Source organism: Rousettus aegyptiacus, unplaced genomic scaffold (assembly GCF_014176215.1).
Source record: "Rousettus aegyptiacus isolate mRouAeg1 unplaced genomic scaffold, mRouAeg1.p scaffold_m13_p_9, whole genome shotgun sequence".
NCBI classification, from domain to species: domain Eukaryota; kingdom Metazoa; phylum Chordata; class Mammalia; order Chiroptera; family Pteropodidae; genus Rousettus; species Rousettus aegyptiacus.
This window is the reverse complement of record NW_023416312.1, coordinates 26,902,974-26,921,946: the sequence shown is the minus strand read 5'-3', so window position 1 is coordinate 26,921,946 and position 18,973 is coordinate 26,902,974. Positions and strand designations below refer to the sequence as shown.

Sequence of the window (18,973 nt, the reverse complement as noted above, 5' to 3'; positions counted from 1 at the left end):
ACTATGTTCACATTTTTTTCCTTTAAATCTAAAGTTTTCTAAAAACAAAGTTTATTTATAAAATAAAACACAATGATTCAGGGTTCAGCATGGAGTTCCTTTTAATAAAAAATGTATAAACAGAAAGATTGGCAAAGCATTAAATGAAATTTCATCTATCTATAAAGCATCAAAGTTTTTGTTGTTGGCAAAAACATTTTGTAAGTATGTCATACTTTAAAAAGTATAGTTTTCACAGAGACTCACAAAAAATGAAATTTTCTTTGGTGGTATCATCAGGAGCTTCCTGTGCTGAAGAACACCAGTGTTTTTTATCCAGCTGCATGCTGTTGGGATGTAGCATAACTGCCAATTATTCCATGACCTATTTCTTAATATAACAAAAGATGTCAATGGTTCTGGAGTCAATGATAATGTTTGATGGAGACACTATTTCTGAATTCTCCCTCTAGTCAACATCATTTATAACTTCAAACAGTTCCAGGGCACATGACTTCACCAAAATCTTCCTCAATTGAGTGTGGCACCTTTCTCCTGAAAAGATACACATTCAGCCATTAACCAGCTCAACATATTCTCTTGCATGCATGGGATATCATTCATTTGCCTGTTCCAACCTATCCTCTACCCTTCTTTACCCTGCTCTCTGCCATGTAGAGCTAAACTCTATGGGTTATGTTAAAGGGCTTATTTGTTTTTTGGTTTCCTTTTGGGTTTACACAATAGGAAGTAACAACAGGAGAATAAACAGGGAAGAGAAGAGGTTGAAGTATTTATTCTCTAGATTCCCTTCCTGTGGGGTGGCTGAGAACTGACTGTATCCTTCAGAAAGCTTTCATTACCTTCCACAGCCTTTTCCATAGTCCTATGTAGCCCCCGTTCATTTCTTTACCCTGCCAGGCATAGGAGTTATAAAAATTTAAGCAGATTTTAGTCTGGAGTTACTGTACTAACCTTTGTGCTTTTCCTACATGTATACTTTATAAATAGTTGCTTTATTATACTTCTCAAATTAAAAATTCTTACTGTACTATCTGTTTTCCTTCATAATCCTGAGCAATACACACCTCAAACTTAAAATGTCCCCAACCACATACCCAATCCAAGTTCTGTTCTTCTAGCATCAGTATTTCCCATATTGGTAAGTGACAACTCCATTTTTCAGTTACTCAAGCCAAATAGCTTGATTTTACTTTTATCTCTCAATCCTTACATAAAATCGGAAAATCTTATTATATCTACCTTAAAAATATATCCAGGATCTGATGACTTTTTCACATTTCCGCTACTATCATATTTGTGCAAGCCACTATCATCTATTGTCTAGATTATTATTATAGGTTTCTCCTATCTGAGTTTCTTGCCTCCATACTTGCCTTGAATAATCTAGTAACTTCCTTACAGAGGCCAGTGATCCACTTTAAAAAAAGTCAGATTATACCACTCCCTTGTTCAACTCCTAAAGCCTTATTTCCCTTAGCATAAAATCAATCACCCAGCCATGGTATATGAGCTCTGTCCTTGGGTATCTCCCTGATCTCAGCTCCTGTCACTCTACTCTTCATTCTCCTTGATCCTTCTTGTCTGTCTCTTGACCAGATCAAGGATACTCCTGCTTTGGGGACTTTTTACTTACTGTTCCCTCTCCTGAGTCACTTTTCTTTCACATATCTATATGGCTACTTCCTCACTTCGTTTAGCTCTCTACTCAAATGTGTCTTATTAGGCAAGACTTTCCTCAATCATCCTATATGAAAGAAGTTGACTGCCATCTCTCATCTCTATCCATCTTTTACCTTATTTACTTTTCTTCACTGTATTTATTGTCAGACATATTTGTTTATTGTCTTTCTTTCCAACCTGAGTATAAGGCAGTAGTTTTGACTATTTTATTCACTGCCAACTTTCAGTGTCTAGAATAGTCCCTAGCACATAATAATGATTCAACAAATATTTATTGAATGAATGAATACATACAGTAACTGATGTGATAGTGTACTGTAAGATAAAGCTTTTGCATTCTGATAAGTCCGATTTTTAGTGAAGGCCTAATAATTTTAAGCTAAACCTTCTAATTAAAATATTCACAGAATGCAGGATGTTTTCAAAAAGAAAGAAAACAGTGTCCTTTAGTAATTTCTATGGATTTCTGCATTTATTGCCAGGAACCTTTGTACAAGGTCTGTTTGTCCCATCATATTCAATAATGAAGGTCAAAACAAAAGATAATAAGGTTGTTATATTTTCCTTCAGAAAATTTCTAGCTTTAGTTCGGCCCATTGTATACAAACATAGATGTAGTAATTGTAATTACAAAGTATGTTTTCCTAAATTCCTATCAAGTATTCTACTTGATATGTTATTATGAAGAGAGAGGAGGTTATATATTATCTGACTGGGTAGGGTAGCATTTCTTGCATTCTTCCTCTTTGGAGAGTTAGAATGTTTCAACATACAATTTGATATAAAATCAATATTTTTACCCAGAAAATCTTTACACCTCATTTATGAACTTTCAATCTCCCCCTACCTTTTCTCTCCAGACTAATCCATCCATATACTCTGGTTTATGTGTCTGCTCTGGATTTCCTAAATGTTACCTTAGAGTCAGGGTGTAGGATTTATCAGAGCTGGATCTTTGGGTTGCTTTATTTAGTGCCTAATACTATTTGGGCTCTAGGCTATTTACTGAGCCTGAGGAAATTGGCAAAAACCAATGGAACTCACAGTCATATCTTACCATAAAGCATGGTCAAGAGTGTCATTCACTGCTTCCCACAGTATCCTCTCTATCAGGACCCACAGAAGAAATTGTTCTCAGATTTATAGATAATAAGCAAGCAAGTTACTAGGAAAAATTTCACTTTTTCTATCTATGGGCTCTGTGAGTCATGTTCATTATCATGTTTACTTTTTCTTTAGCCACTAAAAAGCAAACAGCCAAATTGTTCTAATTTTATAAGACCCTATGCTTTGCCTTTCCAATATTGCCTCTGTTTTATTTTTTCCCTATCATACCAATCCCCTTAAGTGTTCATTTGTATCCTTTAGTACAGCATGTCTTTTTGAAAGAAATCTTAAATCCTTTGGTGAGACAATTGGGTATGTAAATAAATAATTGTGGTGTGGTTTTTGTTGTTTTCATTTCATCTGTTCCCTACTGTGCTGCACCATTAATTGTGCATGAATCTGTACTGAGCTGGAGGAAGAAATCAGCATATGTACTAAGTTGTATTTTTAAACCTGACGGTCTACAAAATAGTTTTAAAAATGTATAAACTCAACATCATTGCTTGCCATGCATTATGTCTTCAGAAAATTCCAGGCTTGTTTACGTTGTAATATCATTAGCACATAATTTTATAATTATTTTAAAGTTTATATTTTGTTTTTGTTTTCCTCTGATAGCAAGTTAAATGTTAATGAAAGGTGGCAAAATATCAACAATTGGTGAATCTAGGTGAAATGTATATAGCTCTTCATTATATTAATCTTTTGACTCTTTGTAGGTTTAAACATTTTTATTCTAAAAAGTAAAATATAAGTAAATAAAAATGTAATGGTAGCAAAGAATCCTCTGGCCCTATTCCAACTTTAAATGTTAAGCTGAATAGAATTTTAAAAGCACCAATGTTATATAACTCTTCAAGCAATTCTTCTATTATGCTAATGGCTGGACATCTGTGCTTTTCTCCTTGGAGATGAATGATGATTTCTGCTAAACAAAATCAGAAGTGTCTTTAAACATTATTCAAAGTTAAATATTGTTACCTTGTGCCATTGAGTTATGTGAGTGGGTCAGAACATTGTTAAATCTGTTGTGTCTGATGTTTTCTTTGCTGATACTCTCTAGCAATGATTTTGTCATTTTTTAAGAACTATGGTTCTTTGGGATTCATCTATTTGGGGATGAATAGTGTATGTATCACTTAAATCCCTCCTGGATCCTTTCTAACTTTATAAATTCACTAGCTTCTTATACTAGTCCTCATCCAGATGGAAAAACATTACACCATCTGGCTGTGATTCTGAGTTGTTCCACATACTATGAAATATAATAAGTACTTCACTCTCTTTAATAACACAAGCTTATCTTCCATCGCCCGCCTTACCAAAACTGTCAAATCGAACTTGAACCCTTAAACTCAAGAGAGAATTTCAGATCTACACATGCTGTAAAGAATTTTTTTCCCCAGAAAGAAATTGTAGAGTCCTATGGCTTATTATTTGTAAGATAGTCAATTAAATATTTATTGAGTACTAACTAGGTGCTCTGACCATGTCCTGGGTAGAATAAATAAATTAGTTGTATTTTGAAGGTTAGCCAAAGATTTTACAGATAGAGATGAAAGAAAGGTGGGCTACATGGGAGAAAAACATTTTTCAAGATACAAAAAAAAGTATCCAAGGAATAACAACAATTTTAATTATATGTAATGTTGGTTGGATAACAGAGAGTATTGAAAGATAAATATTGAATACCATAAAAATAGCTGATATTTACCTATTTTCACCATTTTATGTTGACTCAATTTTTTTGACCAAGAGAGTGATAGATAGATTGATCTGGCAACAGTGGGTGGGATAAAGGCCAAGAGGGAAGTTTACAGGCTAGAAGATGGTTTTAAAAATGATTAATAGCGAAGGGGGAGGAAAAAGGCAGACTAGGTAAAAGCAGAGTTCGCCTCCTTCCAGGACTGCACTGAAAGTACAACAAAATTATAAAATAATCAACAGATCTCGAAGTGAGCAAAGTTCAGGGAATACAGTGACAGATCATTGCTGCCAGCACAAGATACGGTATTGCTTGGGCAGATCTCAGAGATTTTATGGGCCCACCACAGATGACAGTATGTCATACAGTGATATCTGACTTTGGTGGGAGCCCACATTCTTGGAGCTGGCAGCAAATCTGGTGCTGTGTAGGCCTGATGGCCCAGTGCCTCACTAAGATGATGCCCCACCTAACACTCAAATTACCAATGGAAAGCCTGCTCCCAGGCAGCCCACTGCCATCCTGTGCTTTCCTTCAATCACAAATTCAACAGCAAGCAACAGCACTGAGTTAGTGCGGTCCACACTATGCCTGTTCATCTGGGAGAAGCATTCAGTGGTGGACCACAAGCTCACACTCACAAAGTTCAGTAATTCTCAGAGTTCAGTGTTTGCAGGCCTGAGGTGGGCAGCAGCTGGCCTTGCTATAACCTGAAATTTGTACAGGGAGCCACAGAGACAGCACTGGCATATAAACTGACATTGCCATGGCAGGGGGAAGTTTGGTTGATAGATCCAGGAGACTCCCAAGGTCTCTGCACCACTCAACATGCATATTACCTAGTTGTTCTTCCAGTTTCAGAGATTTATGAGCAATGGGCAGGTAGTGTCAGTCCTTGAGGAGCACTGGTCCCTCTGCTAACCTGCCTTAGGTCATGGATAAGTGATAACTGAACCACAGCCTAAAACATTGTCTCTTACAATTACCTGTCACAGGCAACGACCATCTGTGGATTGCTTTTTAGCTCTCACCAAGTATCCCCGACCAATCAAAGGCAGCAGCTAACCTTGGCTTACTGGCCGATGCACTTGGACGCTGGCACTAGGTTACCGCAGAGCAACTTCTGATTATCCCTATAAGTTGCAAACACGAAGGATGGTCTCAACAAGCATACAAGCTGGCTAGGGCAAATCTAACACAGTGGGGCAGTTTCCACACAGTAATGCTTACACTGTGGGCACAGCCAATTCCCACAATTAGTCAACCTGAGCATTAATCCCATCTACTGAAATAGTAGCACTAATAAAGACTTAGTTACAACAGAAGTTCACACATAACCCACACAAAGATCACATCCAGAGCCCCCAGGACAGGGGATCAGGGAGAGTACGCTGCTGGACCACACAAAATACTTTCCACATTAGGCCATCTGGCCAAGGCTGAGAGACAAATCAAATATTCCTAACACACAGAAATGAATATAAGGAGGCTAATAAAATGAGAAAACAAAGAAACATTACATAAATGAAACAACAGGAGAAAACTCCAGAAAATAAGCTAAATGAAATGGAGGCAAGCAACTTACCAGAGACAGAGTTCAAAATAATGGTTGTAAGGGTGCTCAATGAACTTAGAGGGAGAAATGATGAGTACAATGAGAACCACAACATAGAGACAATAAGCATTAAAAAGACATTAAAAAAAAACACAAAAAAGGACCAGGCAGAAGTGAAGAATACAATAACTGAAATGAAGAATACACTAGAAGGATTCAACAGTAGGTTGGATAAAGCAGAAAATCGAATCAGTGAACTGAAAAACAAGATGGCAGAATACATCCAATTAGAGCAGTAAAAAGAAAAAGAGAACTTAAAAATATGAGGATAATTAAAGAGACCTCGTGGACAACATGAAGTGTAACAATATCTAGATCACAAGAGTACCCAAAGAAGAGAGAGAGCAAGGGATTGAGAATCTATTTGAAGATAATGATGGAAAACTTCTCTAACCTGGCAAAGTTCAGGGAGCACAAAGAATCCCAAACAAGAGGAATTCAAATAGACCCACACAAAGACTCATCATGCTTAAAATCCCAAAGGTTAAAGACAAAGAGAATCATGAAAACAGCAAGAAAAATGCAGCTAGTTATTAACAAGGATACCCCCTTAGAATGTGTGCTGACTTTCAATAGAAAACATTCAGGGCAGAAAGCAATAATCTACAACCATGAATACACTACCCAGCAAAGCTTTTGATTAAAAAAGAAGGGGAGATAAAGAGCTTCCCAGACAGCAAAAAACTTAAGAAATTCATCACCAACAAGCCAGTATTACAGAAATGTTAAAGGGGCTTTTGTAAAAAAAAGGAGTAAAAAATAAAAAATCAAAACCGAATAATAAAATAGCAGTAATTTATACCGATCGGTAATCACTTTAAATGTAAATTAGTTAAATTCTCTAATCAAAAGACATAGGGTAGCCAAATGGTAAGAAAATAAGACCCATGTATATGCTGTCTACATAGATGCACTTTAGATCAAATGACACTCACAGACAAAGTAAAGGAATGGAACAATATATTTCATGCAAAAGGAAAGGAAGAAAAAACTGGAGTGGTGATACTTATATCAGATAAAATAGACTTTTAAAAAAGGCTATAATGAGACAAAGAAGGATATTATGTAATGATGAAGGGATTGATAAATCAAGAGGACATGGACCTAGTAAACATATACACACCCAACACAGGAGCACCGACATATGTAGAGCAAATATTGACTGACATAAAAGGAGAGATCAACAGTAATGCACTCGTAAGTAAGAGACTATTATACCCCATTGACACCAATGGACAGATCTTCCAGACAGAAAATCAGCAAGGAAACAATGGGTCTAAAAATCACACTAGATCCAGTGGATTTAATAGATATTTTTAAAGCATTTCACTCCAAAGCAGCATTGAACATTTTCCAGGATACATCACATGTTAGGACTCAAATCAAGTCTCAATTAAGTTAAGAAGACTGAAATACTATCAACTGTCTTCTCTAATCACAATGGTATAAAACTAGAAATGAACTACAAAAAAATGGAAAATACACAGACACATAAAGGGTAAATAACATGTGACTAAACAAGGAATCAGTTATCAATGAGATGAAGGAAGAAATCAAAAGATATCTAGAGAAAAATAAAAATGAAAACACAATGACTGATCTTTGGGACACAGTGAAAGCAGTCCTAAGAGGGAAATTCATAGCAATGCAGGCCTACCTCAAGAAATAAGAAAAAGCTCAAATAAACAATCTAAACTTACACTTAAAAGGACTAGGAAAAGAACAGAAAACAAAGCCCAGTGTGAGTAGAAGGAAGGAAATAATAGGGATCAGAGCAGAAATAAACAAAATAGTCTAGAAAAACAACAGAAAAGATGAATGAAACCATTCATCTTTCTTTGAAAGGATAAACAAAATTGAAAGACCCTTAACCAGATTAATCAAGGAAAAAAGAGAAGACTCAAATAAATAAAATTAGAAATGAAAGAAGAGAAATAACTATATTCCACAGAAATACAAGGGATCATAAGAAAATAATATGAGCAATTAAATATCCACAAATTGGACAATCTGGAAGAAATGGATACATTCCTAAAAACTTACACTCTACCAAGACTGAGTGAAGAAGAAACAAAATCTAAACTGACTGATTACCACCAATGAAATATAATTAGTAATCAAAAACCCCCTAGAAAACAAAAGTCCTGGACCAGATGGCTTCATAGGTGAATTGTACCAAACAATTAAAGAAGAATTAACACCTATTTTTCTCAAATTCTTACAACAAATTCAAGAAGAGGGAAGGCTCCCTAACTGCTTTTATGAGGCTACAATTACCTTGATTCCAAAACCAAAGACCTTACAAGAAAAGAAAACTATAGGCCGACATCTCTTATGAACATTGATGAAAAAATCCTCAACAAAACATTAACAAGCTGAATTCAGCAATACATTAGCAATATTGTACGCTATGATCAAGTTGGATTTATTCCTGGGATGCAAAGTTGGTCAATATCTTCAAATCAATTTATATAATGCTCCACATTAACAAATCAAAAGATAGAAATCATATGATCATATTAATAGATGCAGAAAAAAGTGTTTGACAAAATCCAGCATCCACTTATGATAAAAACTCTCAGCAAAGTGGGAATAGAGAGAACATACCTCAACATAATAAAGGCCACGAATGACAAGCTTACAGCTAACATCACACTTAATAGGGAAAGGATAAAAATGTTTCCACTCTGATCCTTAGGAATTCAGTAAAGTACCAGGAGACACAATTAATATTCAGAAGTCTGTGGCATTTCTATACACCAATGATGAACTTTTGGAAAGAGAAATTAAGAAAGCAATCCCATTTACAACTGCATCAAAAATAATAAAATGCCTTTGAATCAAATTAACCAAGGAGGTAAAAGACCTGCTCTCAGAAAATTATAAGTCTTTGAAAAAGGAAATTGAAGAAGATATAAATAAATGGAAGCATATATTGTGTTCATGTATAGAAAGAATAAACATTATTAAAATGACCATTCTATGCAAACCAATCTATAGATTCAATGCAATCTCTATCAAAATACCATTGGCATTTTTCAGAGAGATAGAACAAATAATCCTAAAATATAAATGGAACCATGAAAGACTCCAAATAGCCATGACAATCTTGAAAAAGAAAAACAGAGTTGGAGGTATCATATTACTTGATATCAAACTATACTACAAGGCTACAGTAATCAAAACAGCATGGTACTGCCATAAAAACAGATATACAGATCAAAGGTACAGAATAGAGAGCCCAGAAATAATGCTATACCTATATGCTCACATAATATATGAGAAAGTAAGCAGTAATGTACAATGAGATGAAAACAGTCTCTTAAATAAATAGTGTTGGAAAATTGAATAGATATATGCAACAAAAAAAGAGAAAGAAACTGGACCACCTTTTTACACTATATACATGAACAGGCTCAAAATGAATTAAAGAATTCAATGTAAGGCACAAAACCATAAAACTTCTAGAAGAAAACATAGGCAATAAGTTCTCTGAAATTGCTTCTAGTAATTTCTTTTTGGACGTATCCTTTCTGTCACAGGAAACAAAAAAAAAATAAACCTATGTGACTACGTGAAACTAAAAAAGTTTTGCACAGCAAAGGAAACCATCAACAAAGCAAAAAGATAACTGTTCAAATGGGAGAAGATATTATTCGCTTATGATACATCTGATAAGGAATTAATACCCAAAATATATAAAGAACTCATACAACTCAACAACAAAAACAAACAAAAAACCAAATAATCCAATTAAAAAATGAGCAGAAGACCTGAACAGATATTTCTCCAAAGAGGAAATACACATGTCTGATAGACTGAAAAGATGCTCAAGGTCATTAATCATTAGAGAAATGTAATTTAAATTCACAATAAGATATCATCTCACACCTGTCAGAATGACTATCATCAATAAATCAAAGAACAAGTGTTGGTGAGGATGTGGAGAAAACGGAACCTTCATATACCATTAGTTGGACTTCAACTTTGTACAGTCACTATGGAAAACAATCTGGAGGTTTCTTTAAAAAATTAAAAATGGATATACCTTTTGACCCATCAATTACATTTCTGGGTATTTATCAAAAAAAAACCCCAATAATTCTTAAAGATCTATGCACCCCTATGTTTATGGCAGTACATATTACAATAGCCAAGATATGGAAGCAACATAAATACCTATCAACAGATGATTGGATAAAGAATTTATGGTTCATATATACAATGGACTATTACTCAGCCATTAAAAAAATGAACTCTTACTATTTACAATGACATGGATGGACCTAGAGGTTATTATACTGAATGAAAAAGTCAGACAAAGATAAATGCCATATGATTTCACCTATATGCAAAATCTGAGGAACAAAATGAACAAATTAATCAAAAACAGACTCACAAATATAGAGGACTAACTGGTGATGGCCAGAAGGGAGGAGGGATGGGACGCTGGGAGAATGGAGTGAAGGATTAAAGAGTACAAATTAGTAATTGGTAGATGGGCACAAGGATGGGGAGCATGGCATAGGCAATGTAGTTAGCATTAATATAATTTTTAGGAGAGAAAGAGTAATCAGGGGGATCACTTTATAAACTATATGTTTAACTGACATATTGCATACTTGAAACTAGTAAAATTAATTTTAAAAAATGATTAACAGCTTGTCCACAGTCATGTAAGCTTATACCAGTGATTTAGAAGTGGAAAAAGCAATGATGAGAGAGATATGTAAAGGAAATTCAGCACTATGTAAAGGAATAATAGTACTTAACAAATGATTATTAAGATTGGGAATAAGAAGGAAAGGTAGGATAAGAAGTAAAATGTTTTGAAGGTTTTAATCCTAGAAGCACTGAAAAGATAGTGAAGGTGTTAAAGAAATATGAAATATAATAATATTTGCATTGGGAAATTTTAATATACTTTAAAATATTTTAATAATATACATACAGTAAAATGCACTAATTTTATGTGCTTGGTGACTGTCATAAAGTTTGGACACTTGTGTAACCAATAATTAGAGAGGCATGCTTATAGAGAGGCATGCTTATAGGCACTGGGAGGTAGAGATGTTTAAGAGCCCCAACTGGCCCAAATGTCCACTAACAGGATAACGCATAAACAAATTGTGGCATACTTTCAATGGAATACCATACAGCAGTGAAAGTGAATCAATTGTAGCTACACATAATAGATGAATCTCTATTTAAATGAAAAATGAAACTCTACCAGCACCTCAGAAAACTACATAATGCTCTCTCAGTTATTATTCTCTCCCCTAAGTAACCACTATTATGAATTATCTCACTGTAGAATAGTTATACCTGTTTTGGAGTAATACATTGATATACTAGTAAATATCTAACAACCAGTTCTAAGGGGTGGGGGAGGGAGGAGCCCTAATTTGTAATACTTGACAATTGCTGTCAAATAAATAATCCTATCATGGCTAATTTTAAGCTACCAAAAAGACATCATTAAGTGTGGAGTTGAGAATAAATATACAAAATCGGCTCTCACAAGCTGATATAAACTGGCTTCATCACATGCCTGAAACAATATAGTATATATTATTTACTGTTGGCACCTTTGCTCAGTGTTATATTTGTAAGATTCATTCATTGTATTCTGCGTAGTACTGGTTAATTCTGTTTTATTCCTATAGTACCATTTATTTACCAAATCTACAGTTGTTAAATAATTGGATTGTTTTAAATTTTTAGCTATTACAAATAATGCCACTCTGAAGTCTGTCGTACATGACTTTTTGTATATACACGTATACAATTTTATTGGATATATACTTAGGGGTGCAATTACTGGGTTTACAGGTGCTCTGCTTTAGTAGATACTCCAAACAGCTTTTCAAAGAGGTTGTACCAATTTATACTCCCACTAACATATTCATTTAGCTCTTCTAGTGATTATGTAGTAGTACCTAATTGAGATTTTAGTTTGTATGTCCTTCATGCACCATGAAATTGCTTATTGACCATTTGAAGATCATCTCTTTCAAAATGCTTCTGTAGACTTTTGCTTGTTTATTTTTAATTGGGCCATTTGCATCTTACTGATTTCTGACATTCTTTACATATCGCCAAAAGGAGATTTTGCTCACTAGATAATCTCCTGTGGATTGCTTTTTGTCATCTCTTAGTGATGTCTTCTGTAGACCAGAAGTTGTTAATTTTAAAGAAATATTTTTTGTTAATTTTTTATGGCTTGTGCTTTTTGATATCCTATTAAAAATATTTTTCTACCTCAAAAGCACTAAAAATATTCTCATTTTGTTTTTCTAATTTTTACATTTCAGTGTAAGACCTATATGGAATTAAATTTTAACTATGCTGTAAGGTAGGGGACCAGAGTTGTTTACCATATGAGAATACGATTGATCCAAACTGTTTTTCCCAGAGTGCATTGCAATGGCACAATCATGTTGTCTGTGAATAATGACAATTTTGTTTCTTTCTTTATAACCCTACTACTTTTGTTACTCTTCAAAATTTGCCTTATTTCACTAATGAGAATCTCTAGTACATTTTAGAACTAGTCTTAGTGGGTAACCTTGCTTTATTCCCAATCTAAGGGGGAAGCAGCCAATAATTCAATATTAATTACGTTGTTAGGTCAATAGTTTTGTCTGTTTGTTTGTTTGTTTTTTGTGTGATACCTTATAACAGATTGAGAAAGTTCCTATCTGTTCCTTCGGATGTTAAATTTTTATCAAATAATTTTTCTACATCCATTGAGGTAGTCACAGTTTTTTTCCATTTATTTCTTGTTAATGAGATGAATTGCATTGATTGATTTTTTAACTTGTATTATGTAATTTGATCCTCAAAACAGTCTATGGAGAAGATGTCAATATGATTCTAAGTTCACATATAAATCATCTCAGACAAATATTATACCTGCTATAAGCCATTGACAGAGATCACATAGTTTAATAGGTAACAACTTGGCCCTGATTCCTGTGCCATTCTCTGCTTGTCTGCAGGTGTGTTTTCTTAAAATGTTTTTTCTGGCTTTATTGAAATACTATAGACAGTAGCTTGTATTTACATTGTACAATTCAATGAGATTTTTTTCAGTTATAGTTGGCATACAATAATATATTAGTTTCAGTTCTACAGCACAGTGATTAGAGATCTTTGTGATATAACTCACAAATGATCACCCCACTAAATCTAGTCCCCTCTTCCCCCTTACCTATTTATTGCAACATTGTTCAACACTTTTACCTCGCTACACCTTATCTCTCCATGACTGTTTTGTAACAATCCATTTGTACTTCTTAACCCCTTTGCCCATTTTCACCCTCCCATCTAGCAGGCCTCAAATTATTCTGTTTCTCTGAGTTTGTTTATATTTGTGTTGTTGTTGTTTATTTTGTTCTTTAGATTCCACATGTATGTAAAATTGTGTGATATTGGCCTTTCTCTATCTAACTTATATCATTCAGCACAATACCCTCTAGGTCCATCAAAGCAATATCAATTTCCATCTTCTTCCTTTTAGTCTGCGTGTGTCTTTTAATCTGAAGCAAGTTTCTTGTAGGCGGCATATGTAGGGGTCTTGTATTCTTAACCTTTCAGCTTCCCTATCTTTTGGTTGGAGCACTTAATTAACTTCCACTTGAGGTACTTGTAATGTTGTTATTACCATTCATTATTCGTGTTTTTAATATATGATTTTTTCTTCTTAAAGAAGTGCTTCCAGCAATTCCTGTAATATTGGCTTGGTGTTAATGAATTCCTTTACTTATTTTTTTCTGGAAATCTTTTAATCTGTTCTTTGACTTTAAATGATAACTTTGTTGAATAAAGTATTCTTGGCAGTAGATCCTGGGTTTTCATCACCTCAAATATTTTGTGCCAAACCCTTCTGTCTTACACAGTTTCTTTTGAGAAATCAGCTGCCAATCTTATGGGTGCGCCCTTGTAGGTAACTCACTGTTTTTCTCTTGCTGCTTTTAAGATTCTCTCATTGTCTTTAACCTTTGGCATTTTAATTATGATGCATCTTGGCATGGGCCTCTTTGAGTTTAACTTGTTTGGGACTCTCTGAGCTTCCTGGGGTTGTATGTCTATTTCCTTCACCAGGTGAAGAAATTTTTCCATTATTATTTCTTTAAATAAATTTTTACTTCTTGTTCTCCCTCTTCTCCTTCAGGTACCCCTATGGCATGGATGTTGTTACACTTAATTTTGTCCCATAGGCTCCTTAAATCATTATCATATTCTTGACTTTTTTCTTGACATTATTATTGAGTGTTTTTGACTTCCCCATCCTTTATATTGGTGGTCCAACCCACTTCTTTATTCATTCTGTTGATTCCTTCTAATATATTCTTTATCTCAGATAATGTGTTCTTCATTTAAGACTGGTTTCCTTTTATAATTTCCATTTCCATTTTATGTTTTTTTTATCTCTTTGTTAAAGTTCTCACTGAGTTCATCTACATTTCCACTAAGTTCAATGAGCATTTTTTAATCAGTGTTTTGAACTCTGGATCTGTTAGATTGCTTGACTCCATTGTTCCTGGATCTCTGTTTTGTTCTTTCATATGATTTCTGCTTCTTTGTATTCCCATTTTGGCTGCCTTTCTGTTTTTGTTTCTATGTACTAATCAAAGCTCTTAAATCTCTTGGTCTTATTAGCATGGCTTCGTGTATTAGGTGTCCCATGGCACAGTCCTGAGAGGGGTTCAGCAGCAGGCCAAGATTAGCCCCAGCCTGTGTCCCTCTTGGGTCACCTGTTAAGATTCAGCAAAGATTCCACAGATGCTGTGCTTATAGTTGCCTCAAGAGGCCATGCCAGAAACTGATGCCAGCTTCCACCAGTGTGAGTCTTGGCACTGCTCAGCTAGGAGCACCGGACTCCCCAAGGACACAACTGGATGTGGCTTGAATGGGGCTGCGAGTTGGGGGAGGCAGAGTTTCAGGGAATCCTCTGGGCAGAGGATCATTCAGTTTGATGATATCTCGGCTATGGTGATGCTGTGTCTACACCTTGGGATGAGAATGGCTCAATATAGGAATGATGGATACCATCATTATCTCTGCCTGGGAGAGAGCCTCACCTTCAGCCCTCATTCCTAGAACTCGATGTCCCTTTGTAAGTCCCTAGTGGTCCCTGTGCAGCTGACCCGGCTCTGGTTCTGAGAGTGAGCAGGTCCAACACCACAAAATCTGCTCTCAGACATGGCCTCTTTAAGAGGTGTCTGCAGCTGCCAGCTGCCACTGCTGCAGCCTCTGTCCCACTCAGCTGTTCCGGACCGGGCAGCCTCTCTTCTTTGCCACCTCCTACCTTCTACCATTGCAGGTTGATTAATTATTATTTTTCCTAGTTGTAGTGCTTCCATTCATCTAAATCCCAGGTGACTTTGCTTGCTGTTTTCTCTGTGTTTCAGTCACAACTTTGATTTGGTTGCAAGAGTGATGAACAAAGCCTCTATAATCTATGCTATTTTTTCCCACTCCTAAATTTATTTTAAATTATGGCAAAATTATAAAACATAAAATTTAAATTTTAACTATTTTAAGTGTAAAATTCTATAACATTAAGTATATTCAAACTGGTGTGCAACTACCGCCACCATTCATCTCCAGAACTTTTTCCTCTTCCTTATTTGAAACTCCATAAACTATTAAACACTACCATCCCATTCTCTGCTACTGCCACCCCTGGAAACCACTTTCAGTTTCTCTGTGAATATGACTACTCTAAGTATCTTACATAAGTAGAATCATACAATATTTGTCTTTTTGTGACTGGCGTATCTCAACTGGCATGACATCGTCAAGGTTTATCCATGTTGCAGCATGTGTCAGAATTTTCTTCCCTTTTAAAGCTGGATAATATTCCATTGTATGTGTATACCATTGTATGTGATTACCCATTCACCCATCAATGAATAAATGAGTCGGTTTTACCTTTTGGCTATTGTGAATAATGCTGGTATGAACATGGATTTACAAATATTTGTTCAAGTTTTTGCTTTTATTTCTCGAATGTTAAAACAACTGTGCATTACTGAAATAAACTATTTGTGACAGTTTATCTTTTTTATATGTTGATGAATATTATTTGAAAATGTTTTATATTTATCTCTATTCATAACAGAGCTTTACCTATAATTAAACTTTTAAATAATGTACCTACAGGTTTTGGTATCTAGGTTATCCTGATCCGATAAAACCATTTGGAGGTTATTTTCCCCCCTAGTTTCTGGAAGAGGACTTTTTTTTCTTTTTACTTTTCCTTAATTATTAAAGATAATTTACTAGACAAGCAATTGGGTAATTGGAAGCTTTAAATTACAAATTCACTTTCTTTGCCAAAAATAAGGCTATGCTTTTTTTAAAAAAAATTGAGATGTAATTAACATACCATAAATCCCCCATTTTAAATAGTATGATTCAATAGTTTCTAGTATATTTCCCAAATTGTACAACCATCATCACTATCTAATTCCAGAATATTTTCATCACTACAAAAGGAAACCCTGAATTCATTAGCAGTCACCCCTCATTCCTCTTCCTTTCATCCCCTGGAAGACTCTAGTCTACTTTTTGTCTCTATGGATTTGACTATTTTGCACATTTCATATAAATGGGATTATACAACATGGAGCTTTTGTCTAGCTTCTTTCACTTAGAATGTTTACAAAGTTTGTCTATGTTTCAGCATGTATCAGTGATTTATTCTTTTTTATGGCTGGATAATATTATTATATGGATATACCATATGTGTTTATCACAATCGATGGACACTTTTTTGCTATTGTGAATGATGTTTCTGTTAATATTTATGTGTGAGTTTTTGCTGGATATATATTGTCAATTCTAAAACAGCCGTACCATTTTATATTCTCATTGGCAATATGTGATGATTCCAATTTCTTGACATCCTCGTCAATACATGTTATTGTCTGTCATTATGATTAGAGCCATTTTACTATATGTGAAGTGATATTTCATTGTTTGCTTTGCATTTCCATAATGATTAATGATGTTAAATATTTTTTATGTACGTACTGGCCACCTGCATATCTCTTTTGGGGAAATTATTATTCAAATCTTTGGCCAATTTTTAAATTAGATTATTTGTCCTTTTTATCTTTTAGTTGCAAAGTTCTTTATATACTCTGGATACAATTCTTTATCAGATATATGACTGGAAAATATTTTCTCGGTAGTTTTTTTCACTTTCTTGATAGAATTATTTAAAGCAGAAAATTATTTTAATGAAGTCTAGCTTATCTCTTCTGTTGTTGCTGCTGCTTGTACTTTTGGTATCATATCTAAGAAACCATTGCCTAATCCAAGGTCATAAGGATTTACACCTATGTTTTCTTTTAAGAGTTTTATTGTTTGAGTTCTTACAATTAAATCTGTACATATTTTAAGTTTATTTTTCTTTAAGGCATAAGATAGAAGTCGAACTTCATTCTTGTGCATGTGGATATGCATTTACCAGAAACATTTATAGAAAAGACTATGTTCCCATTAAATTGTATTGACACCATTGTCAAAGATCATCTGACCATAACTGTGGGAGTTTCTTTTTGGACTTTCAATTCTATTCCACTGATCTATATTATATATTTTTGACAGTACCATACTATCTTGTAGTAAGTTTTAAAATGAGAAGGTCTGAGTCCTCCAACTTTGTTCTTTTTTTTCAAGATTGTTTTGTATTTTATTTTTTCATTTCCATATACCTTTAAGGATCTATTTTTCAATTACTGCAGAAAAGGTCATCGTGATTTTGATAGCGCATTGAATAAGTAGATCAATTCTGGGACTTCGTAATCTTAATGATGTTAAGTTTTATAACCCATGAAAATGGAGTATTTTTTTAAAATTTTTGGTCTTTAAAATTACTTGCAATGATGGGGTTCAAGCCCTACATGGTGGCAGGAAAGTCACAGTCACAGCACCTTCTTGAAGATGTTGAGGGGCTGGAGGCAGTGGCGAATCCCAAGCCTGAAGTTTGTGCATCCATGAATGCAGCCAAGGTGGAGTTTTTGGCTGAGAAGGAACTAGTGACTATTATCCAGAACCTTTGTCTGGACAAGACCTACTTCATGGGGGCAGGGAGGTGGGACCTGGGACCCTTTAACCGTGGCTTACCGGTGGAAATGCCTCTGTGGCTGGCAATTAACCTGAAACAAAGAAGTGTTGGTTGCTTCCTCTGGAGTGGATGGATGTGGAAAAGTTAGAGAAGATTAGGGATCATGAGTGAGAAGAAGAAACACTTAACCTCTATGCCAAGCCCTTACTACTTGGGACTTAAAAACTCTTGTTAAATTATGTTTCAGACAATGTCCCAAAAGCAGGTGAGCCCCTGATCAAGAATGTGTGGGACACCAGCATAGCCAAACTTTGGGTGTCTTCTGACAGCTTTGTGAGACATCAGAAAACACATGCCAAACTGGATAACTTGACCTTGATGGAGATTAATACCAGTGAAAGTTTCCTCAAATAAACACTCAATTACATATACAATCTCCACACAAAACTTCAAACTCCTGAAAGTGCCCAGACTCAGGACTTCTAGAGAAAGAACTTAGATTTGTGAAGGCCTCCCATCTGCTGGCAGGAGGCTTTTCAGTTCACTGTGTGTGAGTGCTCAGGACACGATAAAGGTCTGGAGTTCTAGAACCATTTTTGAATGTAAGAAAAACATGTAATAAAGCAATAAATAGATTCATAACACAGTTGGAAAACAACAGGTTTGTGCTTAGTCCTTGAGATACCCTTTAATTCCACATCTGTCTCTAGAAGCCAGCTGTTTTCTGATAGGGAAAAGAAAAAGCTTTGGCATACAAGGTATTCTCTCTAGCAGAGCTTCA

The 18,973-nt window shown here is 34.9% G+C and overlaps 1 pseudogene; it reads left to right on the top strand.

The window, feature by feature from the left end:
* The first annotated feature begins 18,121 nt into the window (after positions 1 to 18,121).
* Positions 18,122 to 18,678, top strand: LOC107498760 (annotated as a pseudogene).
* Positions 18,679 to 18,973: the final 295 nt, after the last annotated feature.